General features: G+C 36.6%; 1 protein-coding gene and 1 long non-coding RNA gene across 16 annotated transcripts in view; both read left to right on the top strand.

Annotated features, from left to right (window-relative positions):
• TRPS1 (transcriptional repressor GATA binding 1) overlaps positions 1 to 20862 on the top strand; it is a 280216-nt gene that overhangs the window by 96462 nt on the left and 162892 nt on the right. The gene's annotated exons all lie outside the window — the stretch shown is intronic.
• Positions 1 to 20862, top strand: part of LOC148775241 (uncharacterized) — a 43797-nt gene that overhangs the window by 6906 nt on the left and 16029 nt on the right. The window contains exon 1 of the long non-coding RNA XR_016039343.1: positions 1 to 20811. This exon is cut by the window's left edge and continues 6906 nt beyond it. This is a non-coding gene — a long non-coding RNA (uncharacterized LOC148775241). The remainder of the gene's footprint in view (positions 20812 to 20862) is intronic.

Here is a 20862-nt window from a genome sequence, read left to right as displayed (position 1 = left end):
GATAGCTCTCACACATAATTTTACATGTTAACCTGCCTTTTAAAAATGTTTCTCACCTTCCAAGATTTAATTTGGACATTTTAATTATGAAAAGGATGAGTTGTTTTATACCTGGAAATTTCCCTGTGTGTAGGATTACGATTAACCAGCAAAACTAAGGATATACACCTATATTTCTAAAAGGCGAAATACAGTTTATAATGTTTAAATAAGAAAATGCATGACTGATAGCAAGTGTTGTCCCATGTTCAAGTTAACTGTTATCTAAACAGGTCATTGTTAAGAGACACAATAAATAAATATTGCTTAGAAAATAATATCCTAGAAATAATCTAATTAAGAATTAACAGTTAAACTGAATTGACTGATGATGAATGCAGATAATTAAGGAAAAAGCAAATGATATTCATTAAGAGCTATTTCGTATATGTATGAAAAATGACAAATATCCAATAGCCAGACAATGATATAATATGCTTCCCTTATATTACATGTGCAGTACAGTTTCTTTTTTAGAGAATTTATTTCTAAGTACTATTTATGTTCTTAAGCAGAGTTGAATCATGTGTCTTAGTGAAAGCAGTTAACTCAGATAGACTTACCTTTTGTAAGGGAAAAATCTCTTTATTTTGCTTGTTTTCATTTTGCCTCCTTGGACGATGTTTTCACTACCCTTTACAGTTTCTTACCTAGTTTTTACATTCCTGGAGGTGTGTTGGATGTGGTGAATAATAGTGTGGGCTTTGAGGGAATATAAGAGAGAAGAACTTAATTTTTTCTCTTTAAAATATGAAATTTAATGATCTTTATTCTTATTTGTTGCTGAAATATTTACATTGATTCCATTAGAAAGTATTTTTCTTTTGTAGGATTTTCAGAATGTCAGATAGAATAGTCTTTCTTTACTACTTATTAATAAAGTATTAAAATGACAAGGGGAAAAAAAAGCATTTTCTTGATTAACACTGAATATGGTTGTTATAGCCTAAAGATACAGAAGCCCGGGCCTTACTTAACCAATTAATGACATTTATGAAGACATCTCTGTTGTCATTTACAAACAGAAGTTAAGTCAGACTTTTATATGAATATCTAAAAATTTACAAATGGAACATTTGAAAGAACTATTCTCCCTACTTGAAAATAAAACCTCAGTATAGGGCTTTTAATATTTCTTTCCTGAAACCTTAAAAAATGAAAATGTTATTTACTTATAACTTTTTAGAAGTCTTATCTGTTTTGTAAAACGTGCTACAGTTGAAGCAATGTTGGCCATATTTTAGGAGATACACATTTGGTTAATTTCATTCCTCTTAAAAAGTCAGGAATTTACAACCTAAAATTTTCTTGAGAATTCAAGAAAATGTATCTACTTTGCCTGAATCATATAACTGATTCAAGAAAAGTTGGAGGTTTTTAAAATGTGACTTGTCCAGATGGGCAGTCTGTAGTCTACAAATTAAATATCCAGTTACTATGCCTCTCAACAGAGAAGGCAATGGCAAGCCACTCCAGTACTCTTGCCTAGAAAATCCCTTGGATGGAGGAGCCTGGTAGGCTGCAGTCCGTGGGGTCGCTAGGGGTCGGACACGACTGAGCGACTTCACTTTCACTTTTCACTTTCCACTTTCACACATTGGAGAAGGAAATGGCAAAACACTCCAGTGTTCTTGCCTGGAGAATCCCGGGGAAGGGGGAGCCTGGTGGGCTTCCGTCTATGGGGTCACACAGAGTCGGACACGACTGAAGTGACTTAGCAGCAGCAGCAGCAGCATGCCTCTCAAAACTTTATGCTATAGTAATATATCTCACACAGAATTTTTTTAAAAAAGGAAAATTTAGAGCTTACCTCAAATTCACAAAGAATTTAAATATTTTTAAGACTCTAAAATACATCCAAATTATTCTTTAGTAATGTGCCCAGCCCTCTCAAGTTACAGTTGAGTTTGGAAGTGGGTGTGTTCCACCTTTAATGGGGTGTCTCTGGTTGTGATTCAGGCTTGAAAGGATTTTATTTTCCTGTAAAATTATGCTTTATATTTTCTTTTTTACTCTTCCCTTGTGATGTAGTGGAAAGAGTACTGGATTGGAGGAAAAAGAGGCTTTGTGTTCTAGACTCACTTTGGGACTAACTAGCTGTGTGACCCTGGGTGAGTCACTCAATCTTAGTGCCCTGTTTCCTTCTTTGGAAAATTGTAGAGATAGAAGCATACAATTGCTCACATCTCTTTAAGATTGCAAACTCTGGGACCAAGCAAATTTTCTCTAAAACCTTAAACATTTAGATCTGTGATACCTGAGTCAACTTTAAGACAAATATCTTAGTGACTCTAGTGTCCAAAGAGACATCATGTCTTTGATATACAAGTTTCTAACTCTAATTTCCCTCTAATGGCTGACAACCCATAAATTATAAACAATGCAGTCTAAAATCTTCAACAGTTGTGTTATTGGGGCTTATCTTATACAAGAAAGCTCATTCTTTGACAATAACTTTGATTCAAAGAATCATGTTATTAAGGGCTTACTTATGAATGCCAATAAAGAGAAGTCTGCACAATGAGAAATAAAATAATTCTGGTGAGAATATGACATGTTTAAAGTCTGTTTCCTCAGTTTCTTGGCATTGAGTGATGATGCCTGTTTTGTTCACAGTCAGATGTTCAAATCAGAATTTTGGATGCAGAAACTAATTTTAGTAGGTGGGGTGCAAATTTCTTATGAGTCCATGAATAGACTCTAATCCCAGCTGTTTCATTACAATTATAAAAATAAAATTGGCTGTGAATCATTCAAACTCTATTTAATGGATGTGAATAATTCAGTTTTGTCCCACTGAAATCTTTAAACTGTAAACCTATCTCAGATTCTTTATGCTCCTTCAGAGTTAATATCTCCAGCATTCTTACCTGGAGGATCTTGGACAGAGGAGCCTGGCAGGCTACCATCCATGGGGTTGCAAGACCTAGCGACTCAACCACCACCACATACATGAATGAATTATTTGCAGTATTAGTGTTCACGATGAAAAAGACCATATTTGTCTCAGTCCCTGTGGGTTTCAGGAGAGGAGGTGGCCTCTAGGGTGGGGCTGATGATGAAAATGACAAATTAGGAAAGGTCTATGAAAGAGAAAAGGATATCAAGTTAGTGTTTGTTGGCATTTTCTTTGCCATTAAAAAATATATGTTCATTAGACATTTTGGAAAATATAAATAAGCAAAAGAAAGAAAATGACTACCTAACACTTTAATGTATCCCCCCCACACAAAAACATAAACATACAAATTTACATTTGTATGTTTGTTTTTAAGTAGCCTTCAATTTCACTTTGTAATTATAAACATTTTCTCATATTAGTGTATATTCTGCTACATCAGATTTACTGACTTCATAGGACTTCATTGTGTACTGTACTGGTTGTATCAGAAAAGATGATTATTGATCCCTTGTTACCAGACTTTTAAGTTACTTCCAATTTTTGCAATGGTAAATAGTGCTGCATTGAATATATTGTGACTACATAATTGTATCTTGCTTACAATTTTAAATTGTTCAAACCAGCTTCCCTAAAATCAGTTTCCTCTGTTGGGTGACACAGTAGTGGAGTTAATGGCGAGTATAGGTTACTTTACCAGCCCTGTGTGTATATATACTCTTCAGAAATGGGAAAATGTTGTACTGGTGAGAACTGCCTCAAAGTGGTAACTAGGAAATAACAAACCCCAACATTTCCTGTAAACATTATTACAGGGGAAAAGTTAATATGAGAGTTTGAATAAGGTACATTTCTGAAGCACCCAAAGATTTAGTGATCTATATCACTTTTACGATTGAAAGATTCCGTAGGCATCTTGACCTTCAAAGAATGTTTAAATAGGGTAATGTACTGTAATGAGTCTTACAAGGTAAATATATACATATAGTATACATGCATTATATTATACATATATTTAAAATATACATATATCCTATATTTAATATTTAAAAGAATTTTACTGTCTCCAAAAAGAATCTTAAAGTTAATTTGTTTTGGGGATCACATAGAGTTGATGCCAGCAACTACTCAGTAAGGTACTTAGCACACAAACACTCTATTTTAAACTATTTGAATTTATTTTATTTTTCTCAAAGTTATTTACATAGTTTAAGGTAAGATAAGAATGAAACTCTGGTGTTAAAAGGAAGTGTAGAAAATCACTTTATTCTAAATCCCATTTTCATTTTCTTTTTCAATCATCTCACTGCTATATGCAAAGTTCTTTCAAAGACTAGAGACTATTTGTATGTGTAGTTCGTGAAATTTTAGCAATGTACTCTTTGTTTGGGGTTTTTGAGTGCATAATTGGTTGTATGTGAATTTAAATACATGAATACTCATTTAAGTTAAGGATTTATTTTCAAGGAACCAACATGTTTTGGGATTCTCAAGTGGCACAGTGGTAAAGGATCTGCCTGCCAATGCAGGAGATGTAAGAGATGTGGTTTCAATCCCTGGGTCAGGAAGATCCCCTGTGGAAGGAAATGACAACCTGCTCCAGGATTCTTGCCTGGAAAATTCCATGGACAGGGGAACCTGGTAGGCTATAGTCCATAGGTCATGAAGAGTCAGATGCAACTGAGCGACTGAGCATGAGCAACATGTATTAAACCCAACTAACCTAGACTCAGACTTGAAAGAACTAAAAATCCAAAGTAAATGATAACTTTGAGAGTAATTACCTGATATACTGGTCTCTAACTTTTTTTGTCCCATAAATAATAATTTAGCACCTGCTTTGCTTCAGGAACCATGAAAAACCCTATAAAGGGAATGGATATGAGTAAATCAGGGTTCTTACCTTCAGGTAATACACAATTATGTGTAGGTGATAAGCTCTGAAATTTTTATTTTAGGAGGAAATCAGGAATCATTAAGGATTTAGATCAAATATATTTAGACAGACCTTTAACGTGATTAACATCTATCACATTTTATATTGAATGGCTGGGAATGGGGTGGATAGGTGGGCAGAATTGTAGACTGATTAGAGTCTACTCTACTAGATCCTAGTAGACCCTAGTCTACTCGGTGAAAATGAGGTTAGTTTTGTAGATATGCTAGATGAAGAATATTTAAGAGCTGGCAAAGTCGACACGTGTGGGTGACCAAGAGGAAGAAAGTTGTGATGAATGAGGCTTAGAGTTTGAATGATTGGAAGAGGGGACTAATAATAGCTAACATTTGATAATCACCAACTATGGGCCAGATCCTCCTTTCTGTTTGCAGTATCTCATTTAATCTTCGTAGTAATCCATGACATAGAAGATATCTTTAACTCCATTTTATAGAGGAAATAGGGCCTCAGAGATATTAAGTCACTTGCCTCCTGAAGTCACCCAGCTAGTAAGTGACTGAGTCATGCTAGCCCATGTTCGTATAGGCTTGGCTTCAAAGTTCACATTGTTTACTAAAGTGCTTTTCAATGAATGGTAGTGCTGTTAGCAGAACTCTAGTGTGAGCTATTTTGTGAGTGTTAAATAATGAAGCTAGTCTTACACCTACAAGGTTTGCAAGGGGTTCAGATGAAAATATCTAACGGCTAGCAAGAAATGCCTTCTTTCATGGGGAACGGAGGAGATGGAATGACTTCTAAATTAACCAACATTTCTTTAATAGTTGAATTTATGTTGAAAGCCTAGTTTGTACAGTATATTCTAGGAGTGATCTCATCATGGACACGCTATGGATACTGATTCTTGAAGTCATTCGTAAACCAGTTTGGGAGATAATGTTCAGAAATATGATTAGGGTTTAAGGAAAGGCTTCCCTGGTGGCTCAATGATAAAGGATCCGCCTGCCAATGCAGGAGACCTGGGTTAGTGACTAAATAATAACAACAAAAGGAAAGGAGTGCCAAGTGCCATGGAGTGGAACAAATTGTAGTATTTAATTTTTAGCATTTTTGAATGAAATATAGTTGATTTACAATGTTGTGTTAGTTTTAGGTGTGGGTCCATTCAATTCAGTTGCTCAGTCGTATCTGACTCTTTGTGACCCCATGGACTACAACATGCCAGGCTTCCTGTCCATCACCAACTCCTAGAGCTTACTCAAACTCATGTCCATCGAGTCAGTGATGCCATCCAACTGTCTCATCCTCTGTTGTCCCCTTCTCCTCCCACCTTCAGTCTTTCACAGCATCAGGGTCTTTTCTCCTGACTCACTTCTTCACATCAGGTGACCAAAGTATTGGAGCTTCAGCCTCAGCTTCAGTTCTTCCAATGAATACTTAGGACTGATTTCCTTTGGGATAGACAGGTTGAATCTCCTTGCAGTCCAAGGGACTCTCAAGAGGCTTCTCCAACACCACAGTTCAAAAGCATCAATTCTTCAGCGCTCAGTTTTCTTTATAGTCCAACTCTTAAATCCATACATGACTACTGGAAAAACCATAGCCTTGACTAGACAGACTTTTGTTGGCAAAGTAATGTCTCTGTTTTTTAATATGCTGTCTAGGTTGATCATAGCTTTCCTCCCAAGGAGCAATCATCTTTTAATTTCATTGCTGCAGTCACCATCTACAGTGATTTTGGAGTCCCATCCCTACCAAAATCCTAAAACTCAACATTCAGAAAACTAAGATCTTGGCATCCGGTCCAGTCACTTCATGGCAAATGGTTGGGGAAACAATGGAAACAGTGAGGTGTGTAGTGATTCACCTGTGAAGTGATTCCTATGTATATATATAAAACTGAATATATATATACACACACACTTTTTCAGATTCTTTTCCCTTATAGTTTATTACTAAGTGTTGAATATAGTTCCCTGTATAGTGTTATACAGTAGGTCCTTGTTGATTATCTATTTTATATATATAGTATAAATGGGGCTTCCCTGGTGACTCAGATAGTAAAGAATCTTCCTGCAGTGTGGGAGACATGGGTTTGATCCTTGGGTTGGGAAGATTCCCTTGAGGAGGGCATAGCAACCCACTCCAGTATTCTTTCCTGGAGAATCCCCATGGACAGAGGAGCCTGGTGGGCTGCAGTCCATGGGGTCACAAAGAGTCAGACATGACTGAGTGACTAAGCAAAGCACATAGTGTACACACACACACACACACACACATGTATATATCTAGTGGTATGCATATGTTAATCCCAAATTTAATTTAAGAGAAGAAAATTCTCTTTTCTTTGAGCCAGAAAGAAAAGTCTCCTGGAAGAGGTTTCTTACTGGTTGGTTCAAGAATGGTTGGAGTTTCAATAGATGGGCAAGGGATTACTGGGGTGCAAGTATGAGTAAACCAAGAAACAAGTGCTTTGGTGTTTGGAGAACTTGAGGAGCAATCAAAGTCCAAAAGTTAAAACAACTCAAAGGTGAGCTTTATAACTCTGGCTTAAAATATAGCATAGTAGGTGAGCCCTGCTCTAGAGTGACAGTTACTATTTTGACATATATGAGATTAAACTTTAAGATCCTCTGTATGGCCAAATTTTTTGTTAATTTTTAGGATTCAGAAATTTGCGGAAACATTCATACCTCAGTGATCTTATTATTTGCCCAATAAACTCAAAGGAATGAATAAATTTTAGAGCAGAGTTGGGTTATTTAAATCAGTCTGAAGTAAGAATTTAATAAATTCTTTAATTAGTATAAATAAGCAGCAGAAGTATCATTATACTTTATATATGTATAGTGTATATAGCATATATGTAAATTACTTTTATTCAAATATAAATTAAAAATAATTATTCAAAGGACCATACCCTACATCTATTCAAAAGAAATATAAATGAAAAAAAAATCTTGAAAACCTGTTTAGAGCATATGCCATACACACTGTACTAGTTTTATTGATTCATTATATATAAGAACTATTGTATTTTAGTTTTATTTATTGGTGTTCTGATTAATTCACTAATCATTTCTCTTAGCTTTAATCCCTTGGCTCATTTTCATGTCCTATTTAATGTATTTAGTCATTGAGAAAAAAGAAATTCTTGCCTGTGATATGTCACCTGTTGTTTAATGGCTCAAACTGTTACATATCTTAATACTGTATTACATTAAGTCATTTTAAAAGCATTGCTTTTCCTTTTGTTTAAATTTCTTACAGTTCCCAGGATATTGGTAGGGGGTTAATGGAAGTCTTAATTCAAATCTCCCAAGCTTCAAGACTTTCAGTTTTTGTAAACAATTTGGATCTGAGTGGTAGGTTTATGTCTTTTACTCGTCTGTTCACTGATTTAATGGTAATAAAAATTATAAGTTTTAAAATTTTTGTTGTAATAAGTATAAATTAAAATGCATTTTAAATCAACCACCATCCATTGTGTGATGATCACAGAATTTATAGCAGTTTTTAAAAAAATTCCCTGTAGCTAGATCATCATCTTTTAAAAGTAAACAAACTGTCTTCAATGTACTGATATTCCTTTATTAAAGATAAGCCTTTTAAGTTTTATATCTAGACTGTTTCTAAGAGATTCTTTCTATACTCACAGGACTGTAAACTCTAATCATGACTTAATCAATCTCACTTGGTTCATAATTGCTAACCCCAAACCATAGGTGGGTAAAAGCTCTGAAATAGGTAAAGTCGCGATACAGTTGAATTCTACACTTGGACCCATGAGGTTAGATACATAAATTATCCATCTTTGTGACCAGACCAAACTAATTCTCCCATTTTGTGACTAGACACTGACTGTGATATTCGGGTTCTGTATTTAATGAATCAGATGAGTTTTAAACATAGTTTTGAGTTGGGATTCATATGGAATTGAGTTTGCATCTCTGGATGCAAACTCTGGATCTCTAAGGACTTGTTTCCAGTCCTTATGATTTTAATGTATGAATTTCATTTCCATGTTATGATTTTTGTGATATTCTCTGGACGTGAAATTGAGATCCACTGAAATACTTGTGTGTGTGTTTCTGAGGTTTTTCCTCTGAAAGCCAAGGGGTATTTGGACAAGTTTGGAACACAATAGAGCAGTGATATGACAGAAATAGCAAATACCAGATCTTATAGTTTATCCCTTTGTGAATTTTTCTCACTTAATAGGTTGTGGGCTCCTGAGAGAAAAGGGCTATGTATGCCATTTTTATATTTCTGTTTCTCATCAGCCCTGACATATTGCTCATCTCATAGAAGGTCTAGAATCAATACATATTTAATTGAGTAGACTTCTATGAGGATATATGTACTTTTTAAAATTTTTAAAAAAGAAAGGGAGAGTAAAGTCATTCAGTCGTATCCGACTCTTTGCAACTCCGTGGACTGTAGCCTACCAGTCTCCTCTGTCCGTGGGATTTTCCAGGCAAGAATACTAAACCACCTTTTTAATTTCTGTGTGAGACTACAATACTGCTTGTATAATTTCCTACCATTAAGTTTATAATTACAGACATTAATATTTAAGTATCCTTTTTAGGACAAAAGGATTAGTTATTACTTATATATTTTTTCACAATAGCCTTTAGTTATTTGGTGAGTTGTTTACTCTGAGTCAAGAAAATAATAAAAATATACAAGTTTTGGGTTTACATTAAAAATTGAGCTTTCTTGGACCATTTAAAATATGAACAATTTTCTGATTTATCTGGTGAAATAGAGATTTCTCAGGGTTGACAGACTTTTTTGATATAGGAATCTACAGAAGCAATCTGCCAGTGTGTTTCTAGGCTTAAGAGTTCCAGTAAAACCTGTTTATTTTTATTTTTAATTCAGTTATCCAAAATGTATTTACTTAGTGTAAATTCTTTTTTTAAATAATAACTCTAAATTCCATTTTGGTTGAAATTATCGATCTTGTGCACAGCTAATGGTTTTATAGAGCATGAGGAACTGAACACTGAAGAAAGTTTCACTATTCTCTACTTTTCCCTGTAAAGAAAGGAAACATTGCATACTGGGTTCAAAATAAGAGGGAATGGGCAATGGGACCCTTTATTTCAGTACTTTTATGATCAAGTCAGGGGATCAAAGGCTTATAAGACTAGAAAATGTGATGTGAGGAAGAGAAGGATATTCACAGATGTTATTCCTTGAACATGGACCATCCCATTTGCTAGAGACAAAACCCAGAAAGGAGAGTTTGAAAGCTTTTGTGAACTCGGGAATACATGTGTAGTTTGTACTACAAACTTAATATCTCAATTTCCTTGCTTAGAAGAAATGAATAAAAGTATGAGTTGTGTCTGTGGAATTAAAATCTATAAAGTCAGAGAGCTTTGTTCTTCAAATGAAGTTCTTGTTTTCTTGACCCTTGTAATCTGGGGAGAAGAGTGAGGAGGGGTATAACTGTAATTTGAGAGAAAGCTGGTGATTTACTCTGTTCTTAGACCTGATGGTGTTGAATTTTGCCTAACTATAGTATTCCTCTGGTACCAGATTCATTGCCTTTCAGGGTTGGCATCCTGCAGATAGGAAGGATTCATGAAGAAGTACTCAAAATCAAGAAACTCTTTTGCTGCAGTCTTGCTCTGTACAGTTAGTTATTTTTGTCTGGGTGGTTTACAGAGATATAACTCCTTCAATCATCTAAATGTAATGTAGTAAAAGTCATTTGCAGGAAGTGAAACTGTACTTGGTTACTTTTTTTCACTTAAAGGCTAATGTGATTAGCTCTAAAACATTTGTTCATCTTTTTATTCAATATCTGAACTATGCCTATGGAAGACATATGGATTTAAATAGTACTTGGCTTACCATCTGCTGATAAGGGAAAGTGAGATGCTAAATCAGAGTGGCAGGAAAGTCTATTTCAGTAGAAGCTATTTCGATCTGAAATACTGTAGGCAATCTCACAGAGTATTTTAATTGGGATTATATTGATGTGTGTTAGTAAAAGGAGTATGTTTGCTGGTATGGCTTAACTTAGATAATCATTAAATTTATTTAGAGATGTAGGGCAGTGCAAAATTTTGATTCCATTGATTGTAGCCATTTTTCCGCTAAAATAGTCATTTGTGGGAAAACCTTTCTGATTTATTCTTTTGACAGTAATGGTATATTGTATATGTCATACCAGAAATCAGAATTTAAAACATCAGCTTTTCAGATAAATTAATTAGATATTAAACAACAATTTATTCTTTTAATACATGCTTATTTCTCAAATATTTTATTGCAAACTGCATTGTTATAAACCCAGTTTAACCTTGGGGAGATTAGAAGAAGAAAACAGAATGTGTGTTTTACAATGATAAAATGCTGATATACAATGCTGAGAAATCTGTAATTATGCCAAATGTATAAGAGATGCAGGTTTGATCCCTTGGTCGGAAATATCCCCTAAAGGAGGGCATGGCAACCCACTCCAGTATTTTTGCCTGGAGAAGAGGAGCCTGGTGGGCTCCACAGACATACAGAGAAGCCTGGAGGGCTACAGTCCATAGGGTTGCAAAGAGTCGGACATGACCAAAGAAACGTAGCACGCACATGCACGCATGTATGTTTCAGGGTAAATTTTCGAGAATGTGAAGTCATCTAGGCATTAAGAATTCTATGAAATACAGTATAGTTTGAATCATGTATAAGTACGTGCATAAATGTATATGTGTGTTTATATATTTTATATGTTTATAAAGTTGATTAACTCTTACACCATGTCCACTTTTGTTTCTCAAGTTAATCTGTCATTCTTTTATGAAACATGTGTTTGCAAAATCACTTTTGGTTGAGTTGGTACATGGTTTCTGCCTCCTGAGAGGAAGTACAGTAAAAGGGTACTTCACTAATGTCCAGGAATTATGCCAAGCGCCTTCACAGGCGTCATCTCAGTTAATTCTCTGAACAACACTGTAATGCCGAACAGCTGCAACTTTATTTACAAGAAGGCACAAAAGTATAGAGAAGTTGAGTAAGTTGCCCCAAAATAGCACAGTTAGTTAAGTTTGGAGGTTTTGTCCTTTGTGCATTGGGCTTAGTGCTCAGGCCAAGATGAATAAAAGTCCTTGACCTTGAACAAAGTCTGTGAGATGACGGAAGCTTATTGGGATGATGTTATTTTTTCTGGCTGCATCATGCAGGATTTTAGTCCCCTGACCGGGGATCAAACCTGTGCCACCTGCATTGATTGGGAACATGGAGTCTTAACCACTAGACTGCCAGGGAAGTCCCAAAATGGGATGATTTTTAATGCAAAGAAAAAGTGTAGCAGCAGAGAAGGCGGTACTGTGTGCAGGCAGTTATTTTGGTCTGAGACAAGACAAAGACACACTGGAGATGATGCCTGAACTGAATTTTGATTTGATGAATAAGATGGAACAAGATGCCAGGGAATCACAGCAGGAGCCTGGTGTGGGAGTCCTGAGCTTGAGTCTGAGCAGTTTATCTGAAGTGACACTGTACAGTCTATTAGGAACTTGGCACACACTTTATGGAGCACCTGAAGTGCCACTTGTTTGAACTAAAATATGCACACCAGATTCCTAAGACTGGATGTGAAAAAAGTCAATATTAAAATGATCATATTATACAATTTTATATTAATTACATTTTGAAATATCAGTATTTAAAATATATTTACTCCAGTAGATATGCTTAATAATTTTTCTTTGATTCATTTAATTTGACTCACAGATTTAATAAAAAAGAGATGGTTAAGTGGCTTGGAAACTTTAGCATTTTCGCAAAGTGTTACTTCTGTTGATACTGTTTGGTTGGTGTGTTTGAGTTATTAAATTGACAGATTTTGGGTACACTGGTCTTTTTAAAGAAATTTTTGGGCACCTCACCAATTTATTTCCACAGGAAAATATGAGTAAGGTCCTGAAATCTTATATATAATGCATCATTTCTTAGAACTGTTTTTTTTTAATTTAGAAACTTCGCATCCAGTTTCTTGCAGGTAGGTTTATGGTTTTTAAAATATTTAAGACTATTTTCTACTCTGAAATAATTACTTTTTTGAACTTAAATATTTTCTAAACTTTTTTTTTTTGGCGAAAGTATATATTTTTCAAAACGTGGAACCTCAGAAATTTCTGTTTTACTTTGTTTGGTACCAACTGCCACCCCCGCCCCTGCCCAGCATCCCCCGTCTGCTCAGATGGTAAAGAATCTGCCTGCAGTGCAGCAGACCGGGATTTGATCCCTGGATCAGGAAGATCCCCTGGAGAAGGAAATGGCAACCTACTCCAGTATTCTTGCTTGGAGAATTCCATGGACAGAGGAGACTGGCAGGCTGCGGTCTATGGGGTCGCAAAGAGTCGGACATGACTGAGTAACTAACACACACAAAAGAAATTTATTACATGGGAATTTAGTTCATTAATTTTCTTTACTAAGGACTCATAAGGATTAATTGAGAAATCTCAGTCTGTAAACCCCAGATCTTACTGGGGTTGACAAAATATAGGTCAGCACTGTAGATTCTACCAAGAAGCTTTCCTTCCTTAAATTACAGGATGCAGCTTCATACTGAATGAATCCCATTCAATTGACTTTGAGAAGTTCCACAGCCAGGTTTGGGCCTCAGACACAGAAAGTGTTTCTCAAAAGCAGTTGTTATATTTTGCAACTGTTCACTCTTAGAAAAACCACAGTTAGGGTTAGGAGCACAATACTGTCATTGATTTATTACAGACTAACCCAGAATTACTGATGAGTTAATGTCCTTTTTATATATCAGAGAAAAGCATTCTCCTATCTTTTTAAGTGAGAAAAGACCATGTTGCCATGTCAGTATTTGAATGTTGGTGATAGCAGATGACCCACACTCAGTAAACGCTTTTCCCATTTTTCCCTCTCTTTCTTTCCCATCCCCATTCTTCCTTTCATTCCCCTTTTTTAGCTATAGTCTTGAGTATAGTTCTATAATTACCCAGAAACTCTCTTTGCAAAGGAAGGATTTGAAACCCAGCATCAGAGAGGAAATAAAGCCTAGCCTCTTACAACTAGGAGATCATTGATCCCAATCTTCTTATCTCTACCACATCATGAACACTTGGAAGAGGAGTTATTTCACTCTGCTCTCCAGTCATCCTGAGAGAGTTGCAGGAAGTACAGGGAATCATGTCCATTTTGTGGATTCTATAGTGGAAACAGAAATGGAGCCAGTTCACATGAGAAGTCCACCTTGCTAGTGAGAGGTATCTGGCTGGCACACACACTCCTCTTCTGCCCATATTATGTAGGTGTGACCTGGTGGGTGGTACCTTTCTTGGCCAGGCTACTTGTCTCAGGAATTTGGAAGAGGTGTTATCAAGGCAGTTAGAACTTTAAGTCACTGTACCAGTGTTCCAAATTCTCTTTCTTGTATTTTCCTTGAATATGTTTCTGAGATGTGTGTGTGTGTGCGCGCGTGCGCGCACAGTCAGTTGTGTCCGACTCTTTGTGACCCCCTGGACTGTAGCCCACCAGGCGCCTCTGTCCATAGGATTTCCCAGGCAAGAATACCGGAGCAGGTTGCCAGTCCCTTCTCCAGGGGATCTTCCCAACCCAGAGATCAAACTCGCATCTCTTTTGTCTCCTGCCTTGGCAGTCGGGTTTTTTTTTTTTTTTTTTTTTACCACTGATGCCCCCTGGGAAGCCCTTGTCTTGGATAGAGAGTTTTAATTATTTTTTTAACTGAGCAACTTCCATCACTGTTGTAGAGCATATTCTCAAAGATACCTTGTTTACAGATTCTTCCAGGCTCCATTCCTGGAAGTGTAATTTCTGTGTCAAAGGATATGTACATGAACACATGGGCAGGTAATGCTGGATTAGTCTCTTGTTTCTGATAACAGCAGATGGTTGTGTCTGTTCAGAATTTTGCTAGATCAGAATGGCATTGAAGATAGGAATTAAGAATCAATGGGTGGAAAAAAATGTGTGCAAGTAAGAGTTCTTGTACTCACTTTTTCAGTTAGGCTGATGTTTTAGTCCCTTGATGCCGTTTATAGGAGCCACTTCTTTTCATCGTGTGGTGAATCATTTTATCCCTTGATCTCTCTGTCTTTAGAACGAGTATATTTTGTGTGACTGATAGCATATGACTTGACAGTGTCAACCAGCCTTTTCTTTCAAAGGTGCAAACTGCTACAGTTGTTAAGAATATTTAGGAACAAAAAAATGCAAATTTTTTCAGATGAGTAAGTTGTGCAGAGTGATTTAAGGTAAAAAGTGGAAATGTAAATGCTGCAGATATACTTAAGTTATGGAAAGATTATCACAGTTATCAGATGTCAGAGCAATGGCATTGTCTTAGTTTCTCAATTTTTCCTTCTGTTTTTCATCATATTTCTTTTCTTTCATAGAACAGTGTGATGGATTTAGGGGTACTAGCCATTTTTAGCTACTTATTTTTGGAAAAATTTTGATTTTTAGCTAAACCTGGGTACACTGAAAGTGTATGACTAGCCCCGATTTTATTATCACTTCCGTAGCTGTCTTACATTTTTACAGATAGTCAGAGGCCCACATTGTGGTGATTTGGTGAAGAGTCATCATCCCTATTTGGAAGAATGAGTGGCAAAAGTGATGACATTCTGTTTCTTCTCACTGTTTTCTGATTTCTGGAGCACTGCCATTCTCCACATTTCCTCTGGCCCTAAGAATGCCAGCTGGCTATTTGCAAAAAGAAGAGGAAAGAAAGAAATGCAAAAACAACAACAAGAACCCAGAAACCAGGGCTTAGGGAACCTGGATGCAGCCCTCCCTGAGTGCCCAGTAGCCTGGAGCTCATTGGCCAAGCTGTTTCAGCTGTTTTGATACTGTGCGCACCTGGATCCTGGCCATTTTCTATTCTGCCAACTGGCCTTGGGCTATAGATCAACTGTTCTCCTCTTTACTCCAGGCTTGGAGAAGCAGAAGTGTAGCTTCCCTCCATAGTTCTGACCTCCCTGCTTTGGAGAAGTCTTGTTGGAGACTTTATTTAACGAAGCCAGCCTGTCTAGATTGCTTCCATGTAGCTTTTCTGATCATCTCCTAAACAAACAAAGGGGCTGCATGACACGTAAGCAGATAGACACCTACGCACATAAATATGCACACACAAGCTTGTGTAAATGATTGTATGGTTAGATATGAATGGGCACAATGCAGTGTGTCCATTTGGCTTTGGGATAGCATTTGACCATGCACTTGTCCACCTGTGTGTCATTGTAGAAGTATACCTCAAGGGAAAATAAAATTGCGAGGTAGACAGTGTTACTCATACGTGAACTTAGAAATTCCTTCCCTTTGAAGTTTCAAGTTAATTTTTTTCATTTCTTTTAATTTGGTGTGACAAAAAAATGTTGCCCTTTGGTGAAATCGAAATTATGGAGCATATGATGCTTTTCATTTTTTGGAGCTTTTTTTTTTTTTTAACTGTACTGAATATGTGTATCATATGGTACTGTGAATTACCTCAATAGCTTTTGCTCATAGGATCATTTTCTCAGCCAGCTCACCTTGGAAAGACACCTTCAGCAGTTTCCACCAAATTACAGAAGCCGAGACAATCGGGTGGAATTTTTTCTTTTCGTTTTGATTTACTCTGTGCTACTTTGCTTTGTAGTACTTTGGCGAGCTCACTGACATATGTATGAAAGCACAGGCTCATGAAATGGAAAATAAAATCAAAACAGGAAACTCTAGTATGTTTTGTAATAAAGAAAACAAGAAAAAAAATGCATTATCATTTTTTCCAATGCAGTTAAATAAAAAGAGACCGCTGATATTAACATTTATCTAATTAGTGTCTCTGCGGCTAAACCATCCTTCATCTTCATCCGCTTCTTTTGACAGCTATGTATGCTGTCAGAGTTGACCAGCAGAATACACAGTTGGGATTTTGAAAATAGACTTTGCATCTTGTTGTAGGCCAGCCTGCTAAAAGATGGTGTTGGAAGAACCACTTGTGAGCGCCTTCTGAACTTAAAAACACCTGTGCTGTGAGCGGCACTGCTTCCAGTCCAACAAACAGTTCACATTGTTATGTGTCATTTAAGTGCTCTCTGTCAACAGGAGTCTTTGTTTCACACCTGAGGGTTGTCAGGTCAGAAGTCAGAATAAAACCCCAAAGTCTCTAACTTGAATTTCAACAGTGAATGAAGATGAAGATTTTTTTTTTTGCCAAGCCAATTTTGCGGTTCTGTGTATACCCAGGAGTCTCATGTACTCATGTGGCAATACCATGTTAAATATTATTTTTCCATAAGAATCTTCCTGTCACTCAGCCATATTCTAGAAACCTGGATATTTATTAAAAATCTCCATTTATGTATTACAGAGTATGTAGAAATGTTTGACTGTCTTTGGTATGACCCTGTTGTTAACATTCAAGGGTATGTGCCATTATTTAGAAACCTGTAAAAGTTACATCCATTGGGGTTAGTGTTCAAAACCTATGTTGGATGTAGACAGTGGTCAGAGAAATATCCTTCTTCAAAAGGACAGACCTATCTCATCAGTTCGTGTATGTGGCCGCTTGCTATAGCAAATCGTGTTCCTCTCATCCGAGCCTGCTGCAAGAATGGACAGAAATCTGTCCATTCAATGTTGGGGTCCCAACAGTGTGAGGGAGTTGGTTGAATTCAGCATTTTGGCACCCAAAACTGGAAAGAGATAATTGATGGCCCATACGGTATGTGTGTAATGGGTATTATCAGCTGTTTAAACATACACCAGTTATTTTCAAGTTTTCCAAACCCATCTGTCACCATATTGTCCAGTCACATGAAATAAATTGTCATTTCTCTCTGTATAAACTGATATGGTCCTAATTGATTTCTGCTTCAAACTTTTGTGTAAATAGACTTTCCATCATCAGGCTCTATTGTTTATTTGTTTCTGCTGTTGTTTCCCCTACCAGTTATTTATTGCACAAATTTTGCATGTTTGAGAAAGGAGGAAAAAAAAAAAAAAGCAGGTATAGCTAGATGGCCACACCATTAAAAAGAAAGTGTTAAAGACACTAGATGTGGGATTAAAAAGCACCTTGTAAAAATGACAGCATAGTTTCTTTTCTAACGTGTATAGTTGAGTCAAGAAAAACATAGTACGTCTTCTTTGTAAATCCAAATAAGTGTCTCATAGTGTCTTACTTAATCAGTGATATTTTCCTGTTTTCTTCTTCAGAATGTAAGGTGTGATTTGACATAAGTTCCAGGGCCTTTTAGCAATGTTGGCAGGCTTCATTCGTAGCTGGGGAAGATAGGAGAGAGCTATGAGCACTTCTCTCTGCGAGAATGCGTAGGATGCTTCTAGTTCTCTAGAGAATTCTGTCGGGGCATTAGGGGGTGTGTAACTAAAGAGGAAAGTGCAGGTTTTTTTTTTTTTTTCCAGTGGTGGTAAAAGCAGATTTCTTGGTAACCGATTGATTCTCAGGTTCCTGAGTATGTTTTACCTCTGGCAATGTTGAATAGACCCAAGATTGCATTGGTTCCCCTAGGAGAGCTATCCTCCAGAAATACCCATTATCATTGCATGAGTTCTTATAACACCTAATACCTCAGCTGGAGTTTAAGCATTATGACAGTTAGGGGACTACAGTGAGTACAGTAAAGACTTGGGAGGGCCTGTGAATACAAGTTTAAAAATCACGTGGTTGGCTCCCATAGAAGATTTAAATTGCTACGGTAAACGCCTATGGTCACTTGGAAGTCTTAGATTTTCCAAGGAAATTAATGAACAAAGAGTATATCATTCTCCTTCAGTTTCTATGAGTTTTCTTCTCTCTCTTTTGCATAAGAGGAAATGAAACAGTACAAACTTTTAATTCTGCCCACCCCCCTTCAGCTGAACCACTGGTTTAGTGATTATCAGAGGAGACTTTTATATTACGTTTTGAGCTCAGTTCCCTGGCTGCAATTCATTCAACCTTGACGTAAATCTGAAATAAGTACTTTGTAAGGGGTTAGCCTTTTGTGCTGGGTGTGTGAGAAATCTTGCTGGACCAGGTTGGTTACAGAGAGCCGTGTCAAGTTGCCTTTCCTGAGGGGTGACTAAGAAGCAACAGGAAAGTAGGGAGGGGGGAAATCTGCCAAAGCACACCCTTACCCTCCACTTCCAACAGGTTTATTGTCCACCTTTGAAGGACTCCCAGTCCAGTTTCATGATAAGCATGTGGTGGGTGGTTATTTTTTCTTTTTCTTTTTCAAAAATTATCCAGTCATTGCTAGTGGGTACAGTGTGTCAGTGCAGTAGACAAGAGTTTCATTCACAGAACCCACGTTTTTGTGCGGTGCTTGTTGAGGCTGGTTGCCTTTCCTTTAATCCATTTGATCGTGCTATTTGCCTTAGGTGATCAGCAACCTTTAATGTAAATCCTAGCCAATCTAATAAAACTAATGGAAAGAGAGGAAAAAAATGCATGAGCACACACACCAGAACCATAGGCATGCCTTCATTGTTTATGTCTGTGTTGTCCTAGAGCGTAGATAAATTATATATCTCCTCCCCACCTTTGAAATAGCTGCTCTTCTTCTCTTTTAATTTTTGTTAAAGGAAGTACATTCTGTTGTCTAGAAAGAGAAGTATGTTTTCTTATCAGTGTGCTTTCTCATACTTAAAAACTTTTAAAAACACTCAAAATTTTGTTTAGTCCTGAATAGGGTCTATTTCCAGTTAGCCTGAAAGTTGTTTTAAATAAATCATGTTCCTAAAATCCAACCGAAAAATACTTTTCCCCTTCTATAAACTGCAGTACAGCTTTCGTGAAGCATTTTTTTTTGGCAGTCACACTGACCGACTGATTTGAGTCTCAGCTCTTTTTGGAGAAAGAGGAGAGGGAATAATGCTTTGCTAAGTCCAATTACAGATTTCTATTAAGCACCAACACTAAAAAAAAAAATGATTTTTTAGTAAGAAACTTAAAAAAAAAATCAAAAAATATCCCCCCAGAAGAACTATGACAAGAGTATTGATAAATAGCCATATTCTTTCTCCATCAGAACAGTCAGAGTCAAAGGGATATTGGGAGCTTGAAAATACAGGGAATGGTCTCTCTGTTTCATATAAATACTTTTAAAGCATCCTGCTGAGCCAAAATTTTCATTTTTAATATCATCGAGTTACTTAAAAAATCATAATGTTTGTTAGGAGTATGAATTTTACCTGTTTGCAGAAAAAAGTACCTCTCATAATTACCTTCTTTGATCCCTTTATTATTCTATCAACTGTTTTTTTTTTTTTCCCTTTTGGTCCACAGTGCTAGAGTCTTGATGTATTGTCATAGCTTGTTCCTCAGGGAATACTTAAACAAGCACTAAAAGCATTTAAATCCTTTTTTGTTGTTACGTTTTGAAAAACATTTTAGGATTTGTTGATCAAGATCTGCAGGTGGTTAAGGCACTTGGCTTCCTTTCCCTCAGCAAGCTTGGTTGAGGTTGATAACCACCAGCTATTTTTATTTGCTAACAATTGGAGACCTTCTTTTTAGATGGTATATATACTTTCAGTACCTAAGGATGTGCCTGGGAGTATTGTAGGGTAATCAGAACAGGTTACATACTTTTCCTTGTATTTCTTGCTTTCTTTCTTCAGTAGCTGTGCGTGATTTGAGCCAGTAACTTAAAGATGTATATTGGGTGTGGTTGGATCTTGAGACATTATTCGTGTTATCCTTGTCACCTGTAGGAAGTTTCATTTAATCCATTTTACTTGCGTGGTCACCACGGATAAAATTTTATTTTCATTACTTACTTTTGTTTTTTTATATGCCTTAAAAATTGCACCCCATTTTGCTACTGGAGTTCTGCAGTAATTGAGGAAAAAATAAAAACAAGATGAAGTTGAGAACAAAATATCACCTTTCCTCCGATACAGCTGATACAGAAGAATGTGGCTTGTCCTGTATTATTATTCAGACAGGCTTCCTAAAGTTGAACCACATGGCTTTGTACAAGTAGCAAGTGCTGTGTGTGTGTGTGTGTGTGTGTGCGTGCATGTGTGCGTG

Source organism: Moschus berezovskii, chromosome 16, assembly GCF_049115385.1.
Source record: "Moschus berezovskii isolate FMDL1 chromosome 16, NW_MosBer_1.0, whole genome shotgun sequence".
In the NCBI taxonomy this organism is placed as follows: domain Eukaryota; kingdom Metazoa; phylum Chordata; class Mammalia; order Artiodactyla; family Moschidae; genus Moschus; species Moschus berezovskii.
The sequence above is the reverse complement of the archived record's forward strand: the minus strand, read 5'-3'. Positions and strand labels throughout refer to the sequence as shown.